Genomic DNA, 14,132 nt, shown 5'->3' on the forward strand with positions numbered 1-14,132 from the left:
TCTGCTTGACATCGTGGGAAAATCAAAAGAAATCAACCAAGACTTCAGAAAAAAAATATTGTTTACCTCCACAAGTCTGGTTCATCCTTGGGAGCTATTTCCAAACGCCTGAAGGTACTATTTTCATCAGTACAAACAATAGTACGCACATAACACCATGGGTCCATGCAGCCGTCATACCGCTCAGGAACGTGTCTCCTAGAGATGAACGTACTTTGGTGCGAAAAGTGCAACTCAATCCCAGAACAACCGCAAAGGACCTTGTGAAGATGCTGGAGGAAAAAGGTACAAAAGTATCTACATCCTCAGTAAAACGAGTCCTATATCAACATAACCTGAAAGGCCGTTCAGCAAGGAGAAGCCACTGCTCCAAAACCTCCATTAAAAAAGCCAGACTACAGTTTGCAACTGCACATGGGGACAAAGATCATACTTTTTGGAGAAATGTCCTCTGGTCTGATGAAACAAAAATAGAACTGTTTGGCCATAATAATCATCGTTATGTTTGGAGGAAAAAGGGGGATGCTTGTAAGCCGAAGAACACCATCCCAACCGTGACGCACGGGGGTGGCAGCATCATGTTGTGGGGTGCTTTAGTGCAGGAGGGACTGGTGCACTTCACAAAATAGATGGCTTCATGAGGGATGAAAATTATGTGGATATAATGAAGCAACATCAAGACATCAGTCAGGAAGTTCAAGCTTGGTCACAAATGGGTCTTCCAAATGGACAATGACCGCAAGCATACTTCCAAAGTTGTGGCAAAATGGCTTAAGGACAACAAAGTCAAGGTATTGGAGTGGCCATCACAAAGCCCTGACCTCAAGCCTATAGACAATTTGTGGGCAGAACTGAAAAAGTGTGTGCGAGCAAGGAGGCCTACAAACCTGACTCAGTTACACCAGCTCTGTCAGAAGGAATGGGCAAAAAATTCACCCAAGCTTGTGGAAGGCTACCCAAAATGTTTGACCCAAGTTAAACAATTTAAAGGCAATGCTACCGAATACTAATTGAGTGTATGTAAACTTCTGACCCACTGGGAATGTGATGAAAAATAAAAGCTGGAAGTCATTGTCTACTATTATTCTGACATTTCACATTCTTAAAATAAAGTGGTGATCCTAACTGACCCAAGACAGGGGATTGTTAATAGGATTAAATGTCAGGAATTGTGAAAAACTGAGTTTAAATGTATTTGGCTAAGGTGTATGTAAACTTCCGACTTCAACTGTGTGTGTGTGTGTGTGTGTATGTATATATATATATATATATATATATATAAACGTCTTTCAAATGGCACCATATTCTCTATAGTGAACCACTTATGACCAGAGTTCTGGCTAGCAGTTGTGCACTAAATAAGAAATAGGGTGTTCTTTCAGATTTACCCAGTGTAACCGACTGCATTTGGTGTCTACCTTCGGACTGGCCTCGTCATATATATAATATATATGCCATTTGAAAGACGTTTACAACTTTGTACAAGGACATACGCAATCCCAGAAGTGCTTGGCACAAATAAGAGGAAAGCTAATTACATATAGCTACGATGCTCAGTTTAGACATCAGTACACACACACTTGTGGGATGTGTGTGGAGGGAGGAGGGGTGGACTTCTGGGCCATGTTCAGTAAGCAAATGTTGCAGATAGAAATACTGTGAATTGTTTGTTGTACATATTTATCTTAACGTGCCCTGGGGTGTATTACACAGATTGTTGCAAAACGTTTTGCAACAAACCATTTATTCCAAATGGAAAACGGGTTTCTATTGTAAAAATTCAGGTAGGTCCCTCCATGTTTAGATTTGGTTCTTAAATGTTTTCTGTTGCAAGACGTAAAGAATATACCCCTGCTGAACATGCCCATGGTCTAGTTTCCAGTAGACCACCTATTTTGTCAACAAGGTGGGTGACCAGAGGAAAAGTTTGTAAGGAGATGGTGGTGTGTCAAGCATTGGGAATGTTTACACTAGTAACCAGAGCTGTTAAAACCTTCTCTGTGTTAGAGGTGGTGGTGGTAGGGTTTATAAAGGGTGTTTACCTGGTACAGCTGACAACTTTCTCTGTTACTGGGTTAGAGGTTATAGCAGGTTGGGTTATAGGGTATGGGTTTACGAAGGCTGCTTTTTAGCCTGGAAAACAGGGGTGTTGAATCCTTCTCTGTTCCTAGCGATCTCTATGGCAAAGAACTGGATCCTGGTGGCTGCAGGGACAATAAGGTCATCGTTAAATACGCATGATAACTAAAAATCCTGGTGAATATTCATTAAAAAAAAGACAGAAGGCCCGCACACTTATGCTCCTAATTAGTGACAACATTTCTTGTGTAATAGTGACTGACAATACCAAATATGGTGTTTTCCTCTGTGTAGTCCTTCACACAGTCAAGTCGTAGCAGAGTCCTCCACCACTCCGTCAAACTGGTTACATCTATTGATGCCAATACAGAGATGAGGTTAGTTTCTCTCACACACACACCCACCCACTCACTCTTCCTCTGTCCCTCTTTGTATCTCTGACTCCTGTAACACACGTTGTCCTCTACCTCTTTGGCCTCTGCTGTTTTGAGCATGTCTGGGTCCAAGTTATTAATGTTGAGGTCTGAGAAGGATTCTTTGAAGGATGTATAGATCCGGTCATCCACCGTGGTCAACTTCAGATTACTGGGGTCTACCGACGAGAGCAGCTACAGTACACACACATTATTAGCTAGAGGGGAGAGGACTAGATCAGTGCAATGTGGCTGCTAGTATTGATAATATGCTCCAACTGGTGCAGGTACTTGTGAGTAAGAGAGACTCACATTGAAGTAGATTTCTGCGTGATTGTAAGCCTTCATCGCCCACATCACTTCCAGTTGAGGCTAAGACACATGCACCCACACACAGGTTAGCTAACTGACACTACAATTATAGTGTGTTGAGTGTGTCAGAGGATGGAAAACCTCAATAGACCGTGTGTTGGCAACTCACATCGTTCCCATACGCCTCAGCTGGTAGAGACAGAGCCTGTGCGGCTGCTGTAGCTCCCTCGACACCCCGAATAACATGATATAACAGAATCATTATCATTACAGTATTACAATTGCTCCTTTACACTAGCTTTGGGACACAACACAGGAGTCTGTATTGGTTGGAGTCCCTGAGTGGCAATGAAAAATAACCCAACCAAAATACACCAAAAAATAATTTCCTGTCGATTTACCAGATGTAAAGTAAAATGTGACCCTCAATATTAAATAAAGGTGTGAATCCAACTTTTGTCCGAACTACACCAAGTGTGTTGTTTAATGGCAGCCCGCTGTCTAACAGGAATAAAAGTTTGATTCAGACATTTATTTGATAGCGAGGGACACATTTCACTTTACATCTGGTAAATCGAGTTCCTAGAGATTATATGCGTTTGTTAACAGGCATTTACTTTTTGGTGTAGCTGGCTATATTTTGGTAGGGTTATTTTCCATCGCCACCCACCAGAACGATTCACAACTCAGGGAGTACAACCAATACAGACTCCCGTCATAATACCCATACAACTTAGCAGTCAAACAAGGTAATGGTTCTAATTGTTTTTCCATTATTCATTTTTTCCCAGAGGATTTTAGCGTGTTTCGTGTTAGGCTTACCCTAGCGTGATGTTTTGTTAAAACTATAAATTGTTCTAGGTAGGACAATATAGTCGCCTGTATTTGACATGCTAATTATCTGCTAATGTGGCTGTTATAAAGAACTACTAAACTGTCTAGTGCAAGTTTTAATGTGACAATACCTGTTAGCAAAGGTGTCCGCTATAGATGATATGTAGGAGTTTGCAGGAAAGTGTAGTTTTGCATGGTCTACTTTGATGCTAATTAGCGTTTTCGAATAAGAGTAAATAGAGCCATATATATGTGTGTGTGTGTCACCTTGTCCGAGAGATATACATGGTTATCAAAACGTCACGCCAGGGTAAGCCTACACGAAACACAGCCCTTATTTTAGGTGTTCTCTGGGAAAAATGAATGGCGGAAAAACGATTGAAACCATTTCCCTGTTTGACCACTAGGTTTTATGGGTATGATTACACCGCCACTCTATATTGTGGTAGGTATTTTCCATCGCCACGGACCAGAACGATTCACAACTCGGGTAGTCCTACCAATACAGACTGCTGATGTTGTGTCCCAAAGCTACTTCACAGTTCACATCCTAAATAATACGACGAAATGTTGTCATTGGCATTATCAATTCAATATTACTGTTATTGCTGAAGTCTAATAATGGTATTAAAACACGTTCAATTCAATCAATGTTGTTCCCGTTTAGGAAGAGGCATTACTACAAATAAAAATGCAGCATATACTTTAAGAATTCATATACAGCTACAATCTACCGGTATATGACATGTACATTAAATTCAAATACAGTTATTCAACCGTATGGATTCTCACCAGAGAAGCAAGTCCATTTCCCGAAGCCATAGCTGTAAACCCCTGACCCGAATACGTCATATCGTTCTGCTTAAAGGGCCCACGCCTTGTCTCCTTTCCTACATCTGCTGTGACATCTGGGACTGGTTAAAGCTAAATTCTGGTATTCATTGTTCACCATGTTGCTTCTTATCCACTTGTTGTCAGATAGGCTAGGAGAGGGAAGGAGCTGGGGAGAGAGGAGAGGAGAGTAAAAGAGAGGACGCACTCACACCCTCCCACCAGTCTCCTCGATATCTAGGAGCGCGCTTAAATTGACAGGCTCCCGCCCATGGCACAGGACTGATGGGATTTCGGAATGCTCGATCTGTTCGCGTCACTAGCTGGAGTGTTATTTCGTTGATGACGGCGGATTGATTGGCAGGTAAGATTAGATCATTTGATTCCATTGTATTATTAGTTACGTTTATAAAGACACTTGACTAAGGACTGTTGTAGTCTAGGTCGGTCTGAGTGGCAAGGTCGTCTGGGAAGGGTTAATAATAACCTATATCATTTTTTCATGGGGTCTATTCAGCACCTTTCATGTAAACAATTCAAGATATTGTCTTCCAGACCGCCTCTCATTCCCGGTCGTGCGAATTTATCGATGAAAGGCCGCATGACGTGCTTATTATAAGCCTACTGGATAGGGAGGATATAATATGATAGGCCATTACAGTATGTGATGTAGTACTAATAGTCTATAGCCGATATGAGCTTATGTTCATCTGTTGCGTCGATGTTTATCTATTATGAGGCTATATTGTAAAAAAAGGTTTTATCATAACAATAAGGCAAATATGACTCCATGAAAGCCACACCAATAACCGTTAGCCAGACAAGCCAAGGTGCATAGGCCATCAGGCAATTCTGACAAAAGCCAGATGGGCTGCACCATTATTTTGGTGTGTGGGCTGATCAGAAATTGACACACACACACACATTTTTTTATATTCAGTACTCATTCTAGGGTTTTTCTTTATTTGTACTATTTTATACATTGTAGAATAATAGTGAAGCCATCAAAACTATGAAATAACAAATATGGAATCATGTAGTAACCAAAAAAGTATTTTATACTTGAGATTCTTAAAACTAGCCTCTCTTTGCCTTGATGACAGCTTTGCACACTCTTGGCAGTCTCAACCAGCTTCATGAGGTAGGCACCTGGAATGCATTTCAATTAACAGGTGTGCGTTGTTAATTGGTGCTATTTCTTTCCTTAATGCGTTTGAGCCAATCAGTTGTGTTGTGACAAGGTAGGGGTGGTAAACAGAAGATAGCTCTATTTGATAAAAGACCAAGTCCATATTATGGCAAGAACAGCTCAAATAAGAGAAGACAGTCATTACTTTAAGACATAAAGGTCAGCCAATGCAGAACTTTGAAAGTTTCATCAAGTGCAGTCGCAAAAACCAAAAAGCGCTATGATGAAACTGGCTCTCATGAGGACCACCATAGGAAAGGAAAGACCCAGAGTTATATCTGCTGCAGAGAATAAGTTCATTAGAGTTACCAGCCTCAGAAATTGCAGCCCAAATAAATGCTTCACAGAGTTAAAGTAACAGACACATTTCAACATCAACTGTTCAGATGAGACTGTGTGCATCAGGCCTTCATGGTCAAATTGCTGCAAAGAAACCCCACCAAAGGACACCAATAAGATGAAGAGACTTGCTTGCGCCAAGAAACGCAAGCAATGGACATTAGACTGGTGCAAATCTATCCTTTGGTCTGATGAGTCCAAATTTGAGATTTTTGGTTCTAACCGCCGTGTCTTTGTGAGACGCAGAGTAGGTGAGGGGATGATCTCCGCATGTGTGGTTCCCATCGCGAAGCGTGGAAGTGTGATGGTCTGGGGGTGTTTTTCTGGTGAAACTGTCAGGGATTTATTTAGAATTCAAGGCACACTTGACCAGCATGGTTACCACAGCATTCTGCAGCAGTACGCCATCCCACCTGGTTTGAGCTTAGTGGGACTATCATTTGTTTTTCAAAAGGACAATGACCCAACACACCTCCAGGCTGTGTAAGGGCTATTTGACCAAGAAGGAGAGTGATGGAGTGCTGCATCAGATGACCTGGCCTTCACAATCATCCAACTTCAACCCAATTGAGATGGTTTGGGATGAGTTGGACCGCAGAGTGAAGGAAAAGCAGCCAACAAGCATATGTGGGAAATCCTTCAAGACTGTTGGAAAATAATTCCAGGTGAAGCTGGTTGGGAGAATGCCAAGAGTGTGCAAAGCTGTCATCAAGGCAAAGGATGGCTACTTTGAAGAATCTAAAATATATTAAAAAAAATTTTTTTTAGGAAATTCAATTTACTGTTGGATGGCTACTAGCAGTGGGTATTATATTTAAGGTTAGCGATCTAGTTGATGTGTTTTAAGTTTCCACTCCCTCGTGTTGAACTCCAAATTAATTAGCCTATGAAATTAGTGAACATAAAGATGTATGTAATTCATCTCTCTGGAGTCCTATTTTTACAGTAAAATATAGCAAGTATAGTCTAATTGTCAACCCTAACAGAATTCATGTCAATCACTGGATTAGGTTGAACAAAATAGAGAAAGACAGAGAGACCGCATTAACTGCCGTGGGATATGTGCCAAAAGCAACCTTGGGAAAATCCTCTGCATTATCATTAACAGCAGACTCATACATTTCCACAGTGAAAACAATGTATTGAGCAAATGTCAAATTGGCTTTTTACCAAATTCCCGTACAAAAGGCCATGTATTCACCTTGCACACCCTAATTGACAAAGAAACAAATCAAAACAAAGGCAAAGTCTTCTCATGCTTTTGTTGATTTCAAAAAAGCTTTTGACTCAGTTTGGCATGAGGGTCTGCTATCCAAATTGATTTAAAGCTGTGTTTGGTGAAAAACATATCACATTATAAAATCCATGTGCACAAACAATAAGTGTGCGGTTAAAATTGGCAAAAAACACATTTCTTTCCATCGGGCTGTGGGGTGAGACAGGGATGCAGCTTGAGTCCCACCCTCTTCAACATGTATATCAACGAGGTGGGGAGGGCACTAGAATGGTCTGCAGGACCCAGCCTCACCCTACTAGAATCTGAAGTCAAATGTCTACTGTTTGCTGATGATCTGGTGCTGTCCCCAGGCCTACAGCAGCACCTAGAGCTTTTGCACAGATTCTGTCATCTATGCCATCAAAACTAACATAAAATTTGACATACCAATTAGGATCTGGCTAAATATACTTCAGTTATCAGAATCAGTTATTGAACCCATTGCCCGTTATGGTTGTGAGGCCTGGGGTTTGCTCACCAACCAAGAATTAACTAAAAGGGACAAACACCAAATTGAGACCTCATGCAGAATTATGCAAAAATATATTCTGTGTACAACGTAAAACACCAAAAAAATTGCATGAAGAGCAGAATTAGTCCGATACCCACTAATTGTCATAATCCAGAAAAGAGCTGTTAAATTCTACAAACACCTAAAAGGAAGCGATTCCCAAACCTTCCAGAATAAAGCCATCACCTACAGTGAGATTAACCTGGACAAGAGTCCCAAAAGCAATGCAAACACAATGCAAATAGTCCGGGTAACCATTTGGTTACCCGTTCAGGAGTCTTATGGCTTGGGGGTAAAAACTGTTGAGAAGCCTTTTTGTCCTAGACTTGGCACTCTGGTGTCGCTTGCCATGCGGTAGTAGAGAGAACAGTCTATGACTGGGGTGGCTGGGGCTTTGACAATTTTTAGGGCCTTCCTCTGACACCGCCTGGTGTGGAGGTCCTGGATGTACTGCCTGGTGTAGAGGTCCTGGATTGCCCCAGTGATGTACTGGGCCGTACGCACTACCCTCTGAAGTGCCTTGCGGTCGGAGGCCGAGCAATTGCCGTACCAGGCAGTGATGCAACCGGTCAGGATGCTCTCGATGTTGCAGCTGTAGAACCTTTTGAGGATCTCAGGACTCATGCCAAATCTTTTTAGTTTCCTGAGAGGGAATAGGCTTTATCGTGCCCTCTTCACTACTGTCTTGGTGTGTTTGGACCATTCTAGTTTGTTGTTGTGGACACCAAGGAACTTGAAGCTCTCAACCTGCTCCACTACAGCCCCGTCGATGAGAATGGGGGCGTGCTCTGTGCTCCTTTTCCTGTAGTCCACAATCAGGTCCTTAGTCTTGGTTACGTTGAGGGATAGGTTGTTATTCTGGCACCACCTGGCCAGGTCTCTGAACCTCTCCCTATAGGCTGTCTCATCATTGTCGGTGATCAGGCCTACCACTGTTGTGTCGTCTGCAAACTTAATGATAGTGTTGGAGTCGTTCCTGGCCATGCAGTCGTGGGTGAACAGAGAGTACAGGAGGGGACTGAGCACGCACCCCCGAGGAGCTCCAGTGATGAGGATCAGCGTGGCAGATGTGTTGTTACCTACCCTCACTACCTGGGGGTGGCCCGTCAGGAAGTCTAGGATCCAGTTGCAGAGGGAGGTGTTTAGTCCCAGGTTCCTTAGCGTAGTGATGAGCTTTGAGGTTACTATGGTGTTGAATGCTGTAGTCAATGAATAGCATTCTCACATAAGTGTTCCTTTTGTCCAGGTGGGAAAGGGCAGTGTGGAGTGCAATAGAGATTGCATCATCTGTGGATCTGTTTGGGCGGTATGCAAATTGGAGTGGGTCTAGGGTTTCTGGGTTAATAGTGTTGATGTGAGCCATGACCAGCCTTTCAAAGCACTTCATGGCTACGGATGTGAGTGCTACAGGTCTGTAGTCATTTAGGCAGGTTGTCTTTGTGTTCCACATAATCTGCCATGGTTCACCACCCCAACAGGGCAGTAAACACACACACTCACACCCTGCGCTCTCACGGCCACTGCAACTGGGCCTTTTGCCCTCTCGTCACAGTTTTGCGCAGGGAACCAATCCCTGCTCAAGTAATTGATCCCCTACGACTTACCCGTCGCAGGTTCCAGCCTGCGCAGGCTTACCTTCCGGGACTCACCCTATTCTTATAGTAGTCACATGAACTATCCCAACCAGAATTTACCCCATAGGACCTACCACACAGGTACTAGCCTGCTCGAGTTTACCTTCCGGGACTTACCATATACTTATAGTACTAGCAGGAACCAACCTACTAGGGATTTACCCCCTAGGACTTACCATACAGCCATACAGCCCAGTTGCCTGTACGTGTTTACCTTCCGGTATTTACCATTTACCATAAAGCTACGACCGGTCGTTATACAATGGGCCAACTGAATTAAACTCAGGCTCTCCAGGCCATATCCTACAATGTTCAGCCTACGATTCTCATCTCCCCAAGATGTCAAAATGAGTAGAAACAGATATAGGAACTAGCCTACCTTGTTTGTTGCCAGCTCTGCTCCACTGATCTGGACTCTTTGGTTTGACTACAAATCATGGTGAATCCTGCCGACAACGCCAACTGTTCACGCCAACGGACACTAGAGAAGCTTTATTTTAATTTTACATTTTACCCCTTTTTCTCCCCAATTTCGTGGTGTCCAATTGTTGTAGTAGCTACTATCTTGTCTCATCGCTACAACTCCCGTACGGGCTCGGGAGAGACGAAGGTTGAAAGTAATGCTTCCTCCGATACACAACCCAACCTGCTTCTTAACACAGCGCGCATCCAACCCGGAAGCCTGCCGCACCAATGTGTCGCAGGAAACACTGTGCACCTGGCAACCTTGGTTAGCGCGCACTGCGCCCGGCCCGCCACAGGAGTCGCTGGTGCGCGATGAGACAAGGACATCCCTACCGACCAAGTCCTCCCTAACCCGGACGACGCTAGGCCAATTGTGCGTCGCCCCATGGACCTCCCGGTCGCGGCCGGTTACGACAGAGCCTGGGCGCAAACCCAGAGTCTCTGATGGCACAGCTGGCGCTGCAGTACAGCGCCCTTAGCCACTGCGCCACCCGGGAGGCCGACACTAGAGAAGCTTAACCAAGTTTAATTCTTCCCAAAGGGTCGACACAGCTGTATTCAGACAAAAAACATTACTCACCATCACAAGTATGTATACCCCACTTGGGACACTCCTCCTTCTCTCCAATCCTTACATCTTATGGTTCCACAGGAAGAGGGTAATAAGGTAATAAACCCTTATTACTCCCTTCAGGGGATCTGACCTGACCTGACCTCAACCCCTTCTTCGCCTAATCCATAGATGTCCATCCGCTCCCCTATAGCAATCCTGTGATCTCCTCCCGTCCACCCATCACATTCCAAAGCCTTCTGTCTTTCTACAGAGACCCATTACCTTCTGACATAAAACCCATTCTCTTCCACTCCTTATATTCTATGCTTCTGATATATAATTTATTTAATATCTCAATGTTCAAAGTTTATCTTGAATCCAACAGTATCAAAATGTGGAAAAAGTCCACGGGTCTGAATACTTTCCGAGTGCACTGTACACACACACACACACACACACACACACACACACACACACACTAACCACCATACACACACACACACACACTAACCACCATACACACACACACACACACTAACCACCATACACACACACACACACACTAACCACCATACACACACACACACACACTAACCACCATACACGCACGCACACACACACTCACCACCACACACACGCACACACTCACCACCGCACACACACTCACCACCATACACGCACACTCACTCACCACCATACACGCACACACACTCACCACTACACACACACACTCACCACCACACACTCACACCACCACACACACACACACACACACACACACACACACACACACACACACACACACACACACTAACTACCACACACACACACTAACCACCACACACACACACACACACTAACCACCACACACACACACACACTAACCACCACACACACACACACACACACTGACCAACACACACTAACCACCACACGCACTAACCACCATATACACCCACCCACCACTTATGCTGCTGCCATACTGTTTACTAATACTACTATTATTATTATTATTATTTATCCTGCTACCAGTCACTTTCTCCAAATCCCAGCCTACATGTACATATCTACCTCAAATACTCCAGTATTTCTGCACACTGTAAATTAATCCTGTATATAGCTTCCTCTATTATTTCTCATTTATTGTGTTTTTAAATTCCTTTATTTTCTTATTAGTTATAATTATTTTTATATTGAATACTGCACTGTTAGTCAGGGCTTGCTAGTTAAGCATTTCACTGTACTTGTGCATGTGACAAATAACATTTGAACAGATTTCTATAGGTATAAGCAAGGTGGAGCTATTAGCCTTCTATTACACTCTAGACTAGACCCCATCTATATTTTACTCTAGCGTCTGTGGCCTGTCTGCTACCGATAGATCACCTAACCCAGGAACTTCTTTCAGAGAAACAGATCCCAGTAGATCAATATGAATCTATTAGCCTTCTATTACACTCTAGACTAGACCCCATCTATATTTTACTCTAGCGTCTGTGGCCTGTCTGCTACCGATAGATCACCTAACCCAGGAACTTCTTTCAGAGAAACAGATCCCAGTAGATCAATATGAATCTACTCACACTGCTGGCAGAGAGCTCAGAGCTGCCACACGCTGCTGGTTATACACTGTAACTGTGTGTGTCGCTATGTTAAGATGAAAGCACAGATGTTAGTCGCTCTGGATAATGTAAATTACACTGTAACTGTGTGTGTCGCTATGTTAAGATGAAAGCACAGATGTTAGTCGCTCTGGATAATGTAAATTACACTGTAACTGTGTGTGTCGCTATGTTAAGATGAAAGCACAGATGTTAGTCGCTCTGGATAATGTAAATTACACTGTAACTGTGTGTGTCGCTATGTTAAGATGAAAGCACAGATGTTAGTCGCTCTGGATAATGTAAATTACACTGTAACTGTGTGTGTCTTAGAACAGCGAAAGGAGGGACTGGGGGCGAAAGACAGACACAGAGAAAGAGAGAAGGCCTCTCCAAGGGGATGTTCCCTAGTGGGGGGACTGTAACCGTGGTGATGGCTGGCTGGGCGTCAGCCTGACAAGCTGGACTGATAAACAATTCAGTTAGAGAGAAAAAGAGATGGGGAGGAGGCAGGAGAGGGGAGGGAGGTCGACGCCTGGGAGGGCTACTGAATCATTATGGAATGGACTGGTTTACAAAATCTGGCAAACGAGTGCACTTTAGGGAGAAGGTGGGGAGAAGCAACCTAGCCAGGGGAGGGGAGAGGAAGAGAGGGAGGGGAAGAGGGGGAAGGAAGAGAGGGAGGAAGAGAAGAAAGGGAGGAAGTGGGAAGAGGGAGCAAGGAGGGGGAGGGAGGGGAGGAAGAGAGGAAGCGGGGAGAGGAAGAAGGGGGAGAGGAGGAGGGGAGGAAGTGAAGAGGGAGAGGGGAAAGGGAGGAGGAGGAAGAGTGAGAGGAAGGAGGAGGGGGAAGGGAGAGGAGGGAGGGAGGGAGGGGGAGGCAGAAGAGGGAGGAAGAGAGGGAGGGGAGAGAGAGGGGGAGGAACAAGAGGGTGGGGGAGGAAGAGAGGGGGAGGGAGAAGGAAGAAAAGTGAGGAGGAGAAGGGAGGGGAAGAGGGGGGAGGAAGAGAGGGAGGAAGAGAGAAGAAAGGGAGGAAGTGGGAAGAGGGAGCAAGGAGGGGAGGAAGAGAGGAAGCGGGGAGAGGAAGGAGGAGGGGAGGAAGTGAAGAGAGAGAGGGGGAAGGAGGAAGAGTGAGAGGAAGGATGAGGGGGAAGGGAGAGGAGGGAGGGGGAGGCACAAGAGGGTGGGGGAGGAAGAGAGGGGGAGGGAGAAGGAAGAAAAGTGAGGAGGAGAAGGGGGGGGGCAGAAGAGGGAGGTTGAAGAGAGAGGCAGGGAGGAAGAGGGAGGGGAGAGAGAGGGAGGGAGAGGACGAGAGGGAGGAGAGGAAGAGAGAGAGGGGGAGAGAGGAGGGTGGGGAGAGGAAGAGAGGGAGGGGAAGAGGGAGATGAAGTGGGAAGAGGAAGGGAGAAGAGGGAGGAGGGAGAGGAGGGGGGAGGAAGTAGAGGGTGGGGGAGGAAGAGAGGAGGGGGGAAGGAAGAAGAGCGAGGAGGAGAAGGGAGGGGGGGCTGAAGAGAGAGGTTGAAGAGAGAGGAAGAGAGGGGGGGAAGGAAGAAGAGCGAGGAGGAGAAGGGAGGGGGCAGAAGAGAGAGGTTGAAGAGGGAGGGAGAGGAAGGGAGGGGGAGGCAGAAGAGGGAGGGGAGAGAGGGGGAGGAACAAGAGGGTGGGGGAGGAAGAGAGGGGGAGGGAGAAGGAAGAAAAGTGAGGAGGAGAAGGGGGGGGCAGAAGGGGGAGGTTGAAGAGAGAGGCAGGGAGGAAGAGGGAGGGGAGAGAGAGGGAGGGAGAGGACGAGAGGGAGGAGAGGAAGAGAGAGAGGGGGAGAGAGGAGGGTGGGGAGAGGAAGAGAGGGAGGGGAAGAGGGAGATGAAGTGGGAGGAAGAGAGGAAAAAGAGGGGGGAGAGGAAGGGAGAAGAGGGAGGAGGGAGAAGAGGGGGGAGGAAGTAGAGGGTGGGGGAGGAAGAGAGGAGGGGGGAAGGAAGAAGAGCGAGGAGGAGAAGGGAGGGGGGGGCTGAAGAGAGAGGTTGAAGAGAGAGGAAGAGAGGGGGGGAAGGAAGAAGAGCGAGGAGGAGAAGGGAGGGGGCAGAAGAGAGAGGTTAGGGA

This window comes from Oncorhynchus clarkii, chromosome 12 (assembly GCF_045791955.1).
Source record: "Oncorhynchus clarkii lewisi isolate Uvic-CL-2024 chromosome 12, UVic_Ocla_1.0, whole genome shotgun sequence".
Classification (NCBI taxonomy): domain Eukaryota; kingdom Metazoa; phylum Chordata; class Actinopteri; order Salmoniformes; family Salmonidae; genus Oncorhynchus; species Oncorhynchus clarkii.